Source organism: Artemia franciscana, chromosome 18 (genome assembly GCF_032884065.1).
Source record: "Artemia franciscana chromosome 18, ASM3288406v1, whole genome shotgun sequence".
Classification (NCBI taxonomy): Eukaryota; Metazoa; Arthropoda; class Branchiopoda; order Anostraca; family Artemiidae; genus Artemia; species Artemia franciscana.
This window is the reverse complement of record NC_088880.1, coordinates 34,080,481-34,093,297: the sequence shown is the minus strand read 5'-3', so window position 1 is coordinate 34,093,297 and position 12,817 is coordinate 34,080,481. Positions and strand designations below refer to the sequence as shown.

Genomic DNA, 12,817 nt, shown 5'->3' with positions numbered 1-12,817 from the left:
TTTGTTGTAATCTTTTAAATTTACATCTGGGAAAGTTTTCATACTGCAGAGGCACACCAAAAACAGCCTACAACAAACATACCAGAATAATCTTTGTAATCTTCATATGTCAATTCAACCTCAGTAGGAGGACCTTCTGGCAGCAGCAAACCATGAGGAACACATTACATTAATGGTTTAATGCATTGGAACTGTATTTTAGATTAGGGGTGGAGACATTGTTGTTAGATATTGTACCTACACTCTTATGAAAAGCTAGCAACATATTATGTCATCTGATTTAAGTCACTTCTTAGCTGTGAGTAGATTCTAAGTCTAATAGGGCCTTCAAATGCAAAAAGTTTAGGTGAATTGGAGACAAAACATTTAAGCAAGTTCAAATAAAATCCTTTATATATATGGATTTTATATAAAAAAAAAAACATTGTGGTAAAAGCTATTGTGGTAAAACCACAATAGCCTCAAAATCAAAGCAGGATTTTTGATCCAAAAGGTCTTCAACAACTGACCTTACACCAACAGTTCTACAGTGGCAATTGCTTTGATTATTAATATATAGATATGGGTAGATCCTGGAAGAGGCTCAGCCTAGGCTATTTAAGAAACATACTATTCTGTTTTTTCCTTTTTAATGGGAGGAGAGGGGGGTGCCTGCTTCTGTTCTCTTTTCAAACAGTTCGTGGTAACGAACTGTAGTAAGGAGCGATCCGGCTCAATAGTAACCGAAACTCTAAAAAACGGAATTTTTCTAACAATAGTTACATCAAAAGAATCGCATTTTGATGCTAATCTTAAATTCATAAGTTTCGTTAAGTTTAGACTTACCCATCAAAAGTTACGAGTCTGAGAAAATTTGCCATATTTTAGAAAGTAGGGGGAAACACCCCTTAAAAGTCATTGCATTGCGAAAATCACACCATCAGAATCAGCATATCAGAGAACCCTATAGTAGAAGTTTCAAGCATCTATCTACAAAAATGTGGAATTTTGCATTTTTTGCCACAAGACAGATCACGGATGCGTGTTTATTTGTTTGTTTTTCTGTTTTGTTTTTTTCCCCAGGGGTGATCGTATCGACCCGTTGGTCCTAGAATGTCGTGTGAGGACTCATTCCAACGGAAATCAAAAGTTCTAGTGCCCTTTTTAAGCGACCAAAAATTAGAGGGCACCTAGGCCCCCTCCCAAGCTCATTTTTTCCCAAAGTCACCGGATCAAAATTCTGAGATAGCTATTTTATTCAGCATAGTCGAAAAACCTAATAACTATGTCTTTGGGACAACTTACTCCTCCACAGTCCCCGTGGGAGGGGCTGCAAGTTACAAACTTTGACCAGTGTTTACGCATACTAATCGTTATTGGGAAGTGTACAGACGCTTTCACGAGGATTTTTTGGTTGGGAGAGGGGGTTATGCGGGAGGATCTTTCCTTGGAGGAATTTTTCATGGGGGAGAAAATTTCCATGAAGGGGACGCAGGATTTTTAGCATTTTTTTAAAGAACAATGAAAAAAAATATAAAAGTTTTTTCAACTGAAAGTAACGAGCAGCATTAAAACTTAAATCGAACATAAATTATTACGCATATGAGGGGTTCACCTCCTCCTAATACCTTGCTCTTTATGCTAGAGTTACTTCATTAATTTCAACTATTTATTCTACAGCTTTTGTGATTCAGGGGTCATTCTTAAGGAATTGGAACAAAATTTAAGCTTTAGTAAAATTTAACGACATAAATTTTTTTACTGTTTTAAAAAGTAGAGTTGAGAAATAGAGTCAAACTCTAGCGTTAAGAGCGGGGCATTGAAGAGGGAACAGTCCCTTTTATATAAGGAGTAATTTCTGTTCGTTTTAAGTTTTAATAATGCTCCTTACTTTCAGTTAAAAAAAAACTTGTTTTTTTTATTTAATCAATAACAGAAACAAAAAAAGTAATCTATTTTGGGTTATATTGTTTAATAGCTCTTTTTCGTTTCTCAGCATGCCTATTTCTGTCAAGAGCTAAGATATTTTTTGCTTTGAGAAATGGTTTCATCTTATATTAATTTCACGCTGAATTAATTTAATCTTATCCTAAGGGGTGAGTTTGTGTTTGCAAATTTAGTTAGTAATTGACACTGATTTAGAATTAATCTATTATTACTCCAATAATATCTTATGATAATAATATTTATCTATAAACAAAATTTTTAACAAAATGACAAAAATTTTAGATTCATTAGAACAACAGTTTCTGCTGTTGAAATTTCAACTATTGAAAATCTATTGAAAATCTATTGAAATTTTTGGATTCGGTGCCCCGTATTAAGTTTATGCATATAACAAGTCTACTCTGCATGACTGACGGAACAAAAGCGAGCAACTGACGTTCGGAAACCAGTTTGACTTGCGTAGTTCTGCTAGTGAAAGCACATTTTTGTAAATTTTTAAGTCATAATTGATGTAGAGTAAAATTGGAAAATATTTTATTGAAACTGCCATTACTTAAACCATGAATTGGAGACACCCTCCTTCTTGAAGGGAATTTTCTGTGTTTCTAGTGTATTTCATAGCTAGTAGAGATATTGCTACAGTTTATGTTCCACCTTTGACTTTTATGTGCAAATAATCTTGATGTCTTCCGGCAGAGAATTAATCTTCAGCCATAAAAATGGTGAAACTTTATTATAGTTATAGCTATAGCACAGCAAAGGTATTTCAAAGATTCGATGCTGAAAAAAGCAATAGCTAAGGACATCATGAGAAATCAGGCATCCCCATTCAAAAATCTTGTTTGTTTTGAATTGACCACAGGAAAGCAATGCAAAAAATACTGGACTGTAGGCAGAATGTTAACTATTTCTAAATAATATAAGTATAATGTTGGAGATACTCCCTTCATTCATTTGGAAATTAACAAAACATAGTGAACTTAACTTGGGTAGCATTCCCAAATCTTGACTTATAACCACATGCTCCAATATCAGTGAAATTTTAATCTTTTAATGAAAACCCTAAGCATTGTCAAGACATTAATGTCAGTTTCTATCTTGTAGGAAAGCTGTATCAATTTGCAACTCAATTCTACTTATCTTGTGCAATAATAAAAATTAAACTTTTTGCAAGCTCACAAATATTTTCTTTAAAAATTCAAAGGTTTTCGTTTCATTTTCGATATTTTCCAATAGGTTTTCGATATTGTTCAGTATTCCATATCAACAGTAGGTTTATGATGCCAGTTTAAAAAAAAAGATTAGCAAACTTTTGTATATATTTTAGCCTAAGATTATATCTAGACATCTAAAGGGAGCTGGGATGCAACTCTGAAAATACAACAATTAAGAAATTTCTGAATGTGGTGATGAGCTTTAGTCTAGTTTAATTTAAATAGATTAATTTAAATAAATTAATAAAGTTTGCTTAGAATATAGAATAATTAAATAATTAAAGTAAATAAAGTAATATAAAATAATAAATTAAAAAAAATATAATATAATAAATATTATAAATATATAAATATTTAAATATATATTATTAAATATATATTAAATTATTATTATAATATTATAATAATTATTATATATATATATATATATATATATATATATATATATATATATATATATATATATATATATATATATATATATATATATATATATTAAATATATATTAAATATTAAATATACATTATTATAAATATATAATAATAAAATAATAAATAAAATAATATAAAAATAAAATTTACTGACTTTGATGGTATGTGTTTTGTAATTATTTCTCATCAACAGCTGTTCCACATCATCATCAATAATCAATCATCATCAAATAACATCAATTTAAAAAAAAAACTTGCAAACTTTCATACATCTTGGGGCTGTATCTAGACATTAGGGGGAGGCTGTTATTATTATATTTACCAAACAGCACTGAATGAAGATTGAATCTTATATTTCTTTTTTGCTACCATATCTCATTTCTGTGTTACTAAGGAATCTAACCAGAGATTTGATAATAAGGTATAGGATCTTTGGCTGACTTTCCTTCTGTCTACCACACACTGTATTGTCTATATTTTACATCCCTAACTGTCTTTTTTGACTATGTTTCTGTCTGATTTACAAAGGAGCAACGACTAAAAGCATTTGACTATTTTCTAGTATTTCTGAATTTTAACACTGCTGAATGCTATCAATTATTAAACAAAACACTGAAATAAAAGCTTATATAAAAATATTTCTTAAATTTTAGTAGAATATAAGGTTCACTTACTTATTTGCGGTTAAAGTCAAAGACATGTTTATTACAGCCCAGTAAAGCATATTTTTACAACCACTTAATTTAAAAAGCTAAATAAACTATGGAAAGAATCTGACATGCATAAGGTTGTGTAAAGTTCTAGATGAGAGGCAAATGACATGAAATGAAACTTTCAGGAATGAATCCAGGGCAAACAATATACCCCAGGAAGGTGGTATCAATCAACTATCTTAGATGGGTTTTTTTAGGGCTTGGAAGAGTGCAAAGAAGACCGGTCTCTAGGTAACCAATCAAAAATCTGACAAAAATGCTATATCTTAAGTTCAGTTTTGGTAAATTCCATTATTGAGTCTCGATTTAGTCTTGAAAGTGATAACAATTTTCTGGATTTATCAACTTGTAGGATCTTAAATTAATTCAGTGACCAGTGTTAACTGTGTGACCATTCTTTCAAAAGATTTTTATACAGATTAAAAATGTTGTAATCTACTGACCTAATTTCTGGACATTTATTTATATTCTGTAAAAATAGATTTGTGCTGGTTTCAATTTAAGAGTGGCGAGCCATATTTTTTACATAACCATAACTGACAAGCAGAAGAGGGGCAGCTACCCGTCGCAAGCGCCGTTGTACCTGCCAGCAGAGTCTATCTTAAACTGTGACGATCAGGTGAACGGGGACTGACACTTCCCTTGTTTATTGGGGTACCTCCCAGAGAGAAAGCGACGTCACAATAGCATTGTTGTGATTTTTATTCAGTTGTTCTCGAACAACTGAGGTGTTAACACCTCTGCTCTTGAATTATAAACCTGTCTGACATGTTGCCTCCTACTGATGATTGATTATGACAGGTGAAAAATTGGTTTTGAATCCTGTTCTGAACTTTATTTTTTGGGCAAGGAAATCTGGGTGCTCGGCCGAATCTATTGTCAAAACAGCATGTGATTTTTATGATGAAGAGTGAGCGCGAAAAATTTTTTATGGCCTAATACCACAATTACCAGGCCAAAAGAAAGCAAACATAAAAAATTGCAGATGATGTCATAGATATACTTTGTCTCTTTGATATGTGTGATGACAGAAAAATCTCTTTACCAGACTCTGTCATTTGGAATCCTGATGACATCCCAATCGCCCAGGGGAAGTATCTGCTACATTAATCCACCAAGTTCAAGAACTATGGACGGAATTTAGAAATTTAGCCATAGTTCTTAAGCCTCAGGCTTGCTCAATAGTACTGAATCAAGAGGTGCCTCAGTCAGCTATGCCGAAGCCTTCTTACTCAGTTATAGTTAAGAACCCACCAAAACAGCTGGACAATCCTGCAGCCATAAGAACTTTCTGGACTCTGTAGGGAGTAGTAGCATTAGCATCATACATCTGAACACTCGCGAGGAAGCTTGGCGTGTGGTGCTCTCTAATAAAAGTGACGGAAGCCACCTCACAAACGCATTAGGCAGTTTGGACAAATCGATTGAAACAAGAGTTAAAAGCCTGTTATTTTACAGAATAGTACGCCATGTACCCGAAGACATGGATAAAGAAATGCTTTGCTCCCTCATTATAAACTGTACAGATGCACTCCAGCTCAGGAAAACAAAATCGTGAATCATGCTATTGACCATGCCCCTATAATTGGTTATGAGCGGCTCCCCATATTTGAGTTTAATTCTTTCCCAAATCGGTGCTATAATTGTCAGTCTTTTGGGCACATTGCTAACCAGCATAAGAGCCCCCTAAATACTCAAGATGTGCTGGACCCCATCAAAGTGACAAGGCAAATCCATGCAGGGAGGGACTCAAATGTGCCCTCAATGGCTCCAGTGATCATGCGTGCTACTTGTTCAAATACCCTGAAGCGCAGAAAGCCCTGTTAAAACAATGAGCTCTAATCCTCTGGAAAATTAACGGTAGAGTGCTAGATAAATTGCCACTTATTGAAAGCTTATTCTGTTTCAATGAAATCGTTTGTGTACAAGAACACTTCCTAACAAATGATTCTCTATGTCTACTCAAGCTGAATGAAAACACATGTACTTTTGCGGTCCCTGCACGTCAATTGGGAAAAGGCCATCCATCCAATGGCATCACTCTCATATCAAACAGTTTGTGGTAACGAACTGTAGTAAGGAGCGACCCGGCTCAATAGTAACCAAAACTCTAAAAAACTGAATTTTGTTAGCAATAGCTACATCAAAAGAATCGCATTTTAATGCTGATTTTAAATATATAAGTTTAATCAAGTTTAGTTTTACCCATCAAAAGTTACGAGCCTGAGAAAATTTGCCTTATTTTAGAAAATAGGGGGAAACACCCCCTAAAAGTCATAGAATCTTAACAAAATCACACCATCAGATTCAGCGTATCAGAGAACCATACTGTAGAAGTTTCAAGCTCCTATCTACAAAAATGTGGAATTTTGTATTTTTTGCCAGAAGAGAGATCATGGATGCATGTTCATTTGTTTGTTTTTTTTTCCAGGGGTGATCATATCGACCCAGTGGTCCTAGAATGTTGCAAGAGGGCTCATTCTGACAGAAATAAAAAGTTCTAGTGCTTTTTTTAAGTGACCAAAAAAATGGAGGGCACCTTAAACTGTTTTAAAAAGTTTTAAAACTGTTAGTACTGTTTTAAAAAGTAGAGTTGAGAGAAAGTGTCAAACTTAAGCGTAAAGAGCAGGGCGTTGAGGAGGGACCAGCCCCTTTCATATACAAAGTAATTTTGTTCGTTTTAAGTTTTAATGTTGCTCCATACTTTGAGTTAAAAAAATTTGTTTTTTTTATTTAATAGTGAATAAGAGTCTAAGCCCTGCAATGTTTAGCAAGTCTGATTACTTTGTTGCTGTTCGGATAAAGGATCTAGTAGTGATTTCAGCATACATGCCCACTAATTACAGAGACAGCAAGTCTAAAAACAAATTTTTCAGCATATGTGACAAGCCCTTCTGCCTTCTCGGAACTTGTAGTGACAAAAAATTAAAGTGGGTTATTGCAGGCAACATTAACTGTGATCTATTGGACATAATGTGCTCCCACATCAGATTCTTTTTTGCTGCATGTTGTGATACTCAAGCAATTTCAAATGATCTGCACTTCACTTATGTACAAAACTCCGGAGCTGCTTCTTCCCTTGATTTCTTGCTTTCCTGTCCTGACCTCAAGTTTACTGGGCCGCCCCATGTGGATATCAGTGTTAGTGCTATTGATCATTTTATGTTACTTCATTCTGTCAAGAGAGATCTTGCTCATTGACCACAAAGAAAATGGTGCACGAAATCAGAGTGTAGAAAAGTCAACCAAATGATATACCACACTGTGCTTGATGATATCCTGAATAAGATAAAGGTGCCCTTTCAGCTATTACAGAAAAAGCCATGTATCCAGACTCCCAAAAAGTAGATTCTCCTGAATATATACTGTTGGGAAATAATCCACGCACTTTGCTGCGTGGAAGATGCTGCAGTACCTACCAGACGAGTTAGAATCGGTTTCGAAATACCAAATTGGTCAGATAATAGTTTCCTTCAAAAATCATGCCAATGTTCAAAATTTTGGCATAAAATCTGGGTTGAATGCGGCCATCCCAAGTGTGGAAAAGTGAATGAAGCTTACTTCCTAACTAAGAAGTACTTTGCCAAGTGTCTACACAAACACAGGCTACATATTGTAGATGACTGAAGCCAGTCATTTAAAGGGTCTCCAAATGAACCCTACAAGTTCAATAAGTGTAAGTGGTGAGTGAGTGATGGTCAGAATACACCTGGACCAGATGAAGAGTCTTGGGTTAAGCATTTTAGTTCTAAGTTTGCTCAACCAGACGCAAATTTAGAAGCTAAGTATGAAAAGATATTTGATGATTCATTATCCTTTCAGTATTTTGGTTATGCTGTAGATATGTTGACGCTTTGTCTGGCTATTCGCTGTCTGAAGAAAAAACATTCTCGCGGAATAGATGAGCTTCATGGAATGCATTTTGTTTATAGTACTGAGATTTTAATGATTCATCCCAAATTTTGTACTAGGTTATCTTTAATACTGGACTTGTCCCAGATATTTTTAGCATTGGATTTTTAACACTAGTTCTAAAAAAGTGTAAAGACCCTGTGCAGTGCATGTCTTACCGCCCTATTACTGTGTCACCTGTATTGCGTAAATTAATGGAGCTATTGGTAACTGATGAGATAAATGCAGTATGTTTTTTGCCTGACACACAGTTTGGATTTAAGCATGGCATTAGTAGGAAGCATGTTCATACTATTCTAGCTAATGTTTTAATAGATTGTTCTGAGATAGGAGAGACTATGCATCTTGCAGGGCACAATGTATGACATGCCTTAAACTCAGGCATCCACTCGTGCCCGGTGTGGGGTCCATCTGCTATCCGCACAGCATACCTATTACGCGACATAGAGTGCGTCCAGAAAAGAGTAACAAGGATTATACTCCAAAACCGTGACATACCCTATGATCAAGCCCTCACTAAATTAAATTTATCTCCACTTAAAGCCTGGCTAGAACACCTTATTCAGCAATTTGGAAAATCCGTCCTAGCCAATAAGAGCCACCAATCAATACTACCCGAACCAGCCCCTCCCAATAGCCGAACTCGGTTACAAAATAAACTTGTACCCCCTAAAGTACGAACTAATCGTTACGCCAACTCATCTGTGCCTTTCTTCACATCAATTTTTAATGCTGAGTTGTAGTGTGTGATTTTTGTTTAAATGTATGATTTTTGTGAAAAAACTGAATTTAGCTATGCTATGATAGTTTTTAAATATACCGATCTCTCTCTCTCTCTCTCTCTCTCTCTCCACTCTCATCTGCTGTTTTCTGCAAGTAGTAGAGGCTTAAATAAATCGATAATTATGGTTTGAAGAAACTTGTATAAGAAATTAAATGTAAATTAATGAAAAATTATTGAAATTAAATGTAAAAATTAGGTTGGCATCTAATGATGTTTCAGTTGTTCCAATCCCGGTTAAGAAAGGCATCTGCCTGGGTGCAATTACATCACCACCTTTGTATAACAACAGTGTCACAGACACGTGTTATGAATAGTTTCATTTTTTTGTGGATTGGACTTGTCACTGCTCAATTATGCTGATGATGTTCTAAATCTCAGTAGAGCAGTTTCTATGATTGAGAATTGTTTTCGAGTTTTAAAGGATGAGTATGCTATTACTGGTCTGTTTTTTAATGCAAAAAAAGTGAAGTCTTGACATTTTGCAGTGAGTATAGACCTCTTAGTTTTGATACATTTAACCTTTGCAATCATGAGGTGGAGTCCTTGATGTCCCTCATGTATCTTGGACTGCCTATTGGTAGAACCATGAAGTCTACTCGAGATGGACTTATCAGCCATTTTATAAATCAAACTTGTAAGGCATATGGAGTGCTTGTACTGTGCAAATTGAAATGTAATTGACAGGTCCTAGCCCGCCTCTATTCAATTTTTGTAAAACCCCACCTTCTTGCACTTTCCCCTTTTTGGCCCAGATTTATAGCAACCAATGTGAAATATATCTGATCAATTTATTTTAAATATACCAAGTTTTTACTGAAATTGCCACTTTGGATTCAAAATACTCATGTTGTGAAAAAATATAGTCTCAAAGAAACAGTTCAGTGGGTAAAAGATCGGCGTGATCGGTTTGTGGCGAGGTTAGATGCTAATCATAGTTTATACCTTGCTATGGTGTAATTTGGATTGTGGTGCCTCATGTGTTGTACATATTTAGTTAATGTAAATTTATTGGTTTATGTATTCAGGCTAATGTGGATTTGCTGTTTTTTCTTGCTTTCTTGTTTGTTTTCTTTTTTCCTTTTCTTATTATTTTATACTCCATTTAAGACAATTTTTATTTGTTTGTCCTACAAATGGAAAATAAATTTATCATCATCACCATCATTAGCCTTCCAAGGGACATTTAAAGTGACACCTTGTCCTTTTTCTTTAGCAGAATTAAGATACCAGATAGACTAATAGAACTATACCCTTTACCCTAAAAATTGCCTTAAATTGCAGCTTGGAACAATTCTAAGGATTTTCCATCCTTGTAATGCTCCATTATGATTTCTTTAGGTTGTTTGATTTGTTGCTTGCTACATTTAAGCTGAGAGCTTAATAGCTTCCTAGTTGTACAGGAACTCTTGCTGTAGCCATTTTTTGTCTAGATTTTGCTTGAATGTACCCGTCAAATCAGCAGCCACTGTATCTTCAGAGAGTTTGTTACTAACTACAAGTTTGATACTTGCTGGCTGAAGAAATTGCTTTGTTCTTGGACTAAGGAGTTTCTTGAAGGTTTTCTTGGAATGCCATTTAGTCACAGAATGTTCTGGGGAGAGGGCAAGGAGACCAGGGAAAACATTTTTGGAAATAATTTTGTAGGCCAGAATCATGTTGCCATGTTTCCTCAATTATACAAGAGTAGGAAACTTCAAGTGATGTAAACGCCTTCATATGGCATTTATTTGAGACCTTCAACCATTTTGGTTGCTCTTCATTGTGCTCTTTCTAGTATTTCTTTGTTCTTCTCAAAATAGGGTGATGGCAGGGAAATTCTAACCTTTAGGCAGTACAAACTAGTGTCTTGTAGAGCTTCACAAACACATTTGGGCATCTGCTAGAGATAGTTCTTTTGATCATTCTGAGAGAATGGAGTGTAGATGATGATACAAATTTTGCATGGGTGCTGCACTTAAATTGATGATTGACAATGACCTCAAGGTCTCTTTCTTCAGAGACTGCAAAAAAGGGGTTACCTTGGAGTTGGTACTGCTGATGTGCATTATGATTGCAGAAGCAGATTACATGGCATTTATCAGCATTGAAAGAAAGGAGTCATGTATCAGATCAAGTCCTAAGAATGTCAAGGTCCTTTTGGATAGATTGCAGGTCTGAGGTTGAGGCTGCTTTACCATTAAAATTTGCAATTATCAGCATAAAGCATGAGGAGGTTTCAGAGAAGATTGGGTGCATCGTTGATATATGAGTTGAGCCAAGAACATTCCCCTGAGGGAACACTGCTTAAAAACAGTTGTAAATGAGGAGAAATGAGGGACAAATTGAAAGTCATGAACTCTTACAACCTGCATTCTTTCTGAAAGGAAACTCTCTATCCAACTGGACAATAACATCATCAATAGCTGGTTCTTTTAGTTTGGTGATGAGGAATTCATGACAAACATTTCAAATGCTTTTGAGAGGTCCAGGACCACCATGTCAACAAGTAAATCATTATCCAATAATGATGTTGCATACTTGTGTGTGTATATTAGATTGGCATCAATGAATCTTAAAGATCCAAAGCCATGTTGAGTGGAAGTGAGAATGTTGACAATTTCCAAGTGATGAATTAGAGCTCTGTTGACAAATCTTTCAAGCACATTTACAACTGCAGAAGTGTTGTTGAAAAAGGATTATATTTTGAATAGTGATTTCTGTGTTATGCAACAGATTGATTTGATACGTTTTGTAAAAGTACTATATCTAATTACTCAGTGACGAAGAAATTAGATCTTTTTTGGATACTTTTTCTGGATAATTTGAATGAGAAACAGACGAAGGCTGGCACGTCTATAAATAAGAAATACAATTAAAAGTGACGTCATAACTGGTTTAACGGACTATGCTTTTGGATTATCTTTGGGACTTGTAAGATGGGTGAGAAACTGATATTAAATGCAGTATTGAACTTCATTAGCAGAGCGCTTAGCGATGGCATTAAAATAGAATCAATTATCAAATCAGCGGAAGGCTACTACAACCATGAGACAATTATACTAGCTAAACGAATTCTCCATACAGAACTTAATGAGTCTAATAGAGTAGTAATCTGTGCCAAAGATGAGGACAATATTCTCGAAATGTCGAAAACCTTAGTAAACGCCGCGAAGCAAAAAGTGAACAATCCTAAATTCGTGATATTCAGCCCCTGTGAAGTTCCCGCAATAAGCAATGCCGTTAGCGCCACAGCTATTTCTAAAATAAACAAAATGTCTAGGAAGTTGGATGGTGCTCTAGCAACGCTAACCCACCCTCAAATGAGCCTGCCTAAGCCCTCTCAACAATCCTTAAATTGTGCACCCCCCTCAAAGCCATCATATGCTGTTATGGTGAAAAACCCACCAACTGACCTTAAAGGCCCAAACAAACACAAGGTTTTCTTGGACTCCATATGCCAGAACTCTGTGGAAGACGTTACAGATTTAAAGCGCACCAATAACGAGTGGAAACTTGTCGTTCGAACTAAGACAGCAGCCACGAAAATAGTTGAAATTATGAAAACATCAAGCCCAAGTCTAAATGCCTCATTAAAAGAATCTGCTTATATCGGCGTGGTCAAGCGCGTGCTGGAGGATATCGATCACTCGAAGCTAGAAGAATTAATATCGAAATGTACGAAGGTAACCCAGTGTGGAAAGTCGAGAACATATAAAGTATATTTTTCAGATGCAGAGTGATCTTGAATTTTTCCTTGAAAACTCGGTTAGAAATGGCTACGAACAATTACAAGCCCAAGAATTTGTTTTCCTTCCGCGCCGTTGTTTCAACTGCCACAGGATAGGCCATCTAGCTTC

General features: G+C 35.3%; 1 protein-coding gene across 1 annotated transcript in view; it reads right to left on the bottom strand.

The window, feature by feature from the left end:
- The window catches only part of LOC136038909 (protein lin-37 homolog), a 54,387-nt gene that overhangs the window by 36,268 nt on the left and 5,302 nt on the right, over positions 1–12,817 (bottom strand). The gene's annotated exons all lie outside the window — the stretch shown is intronic.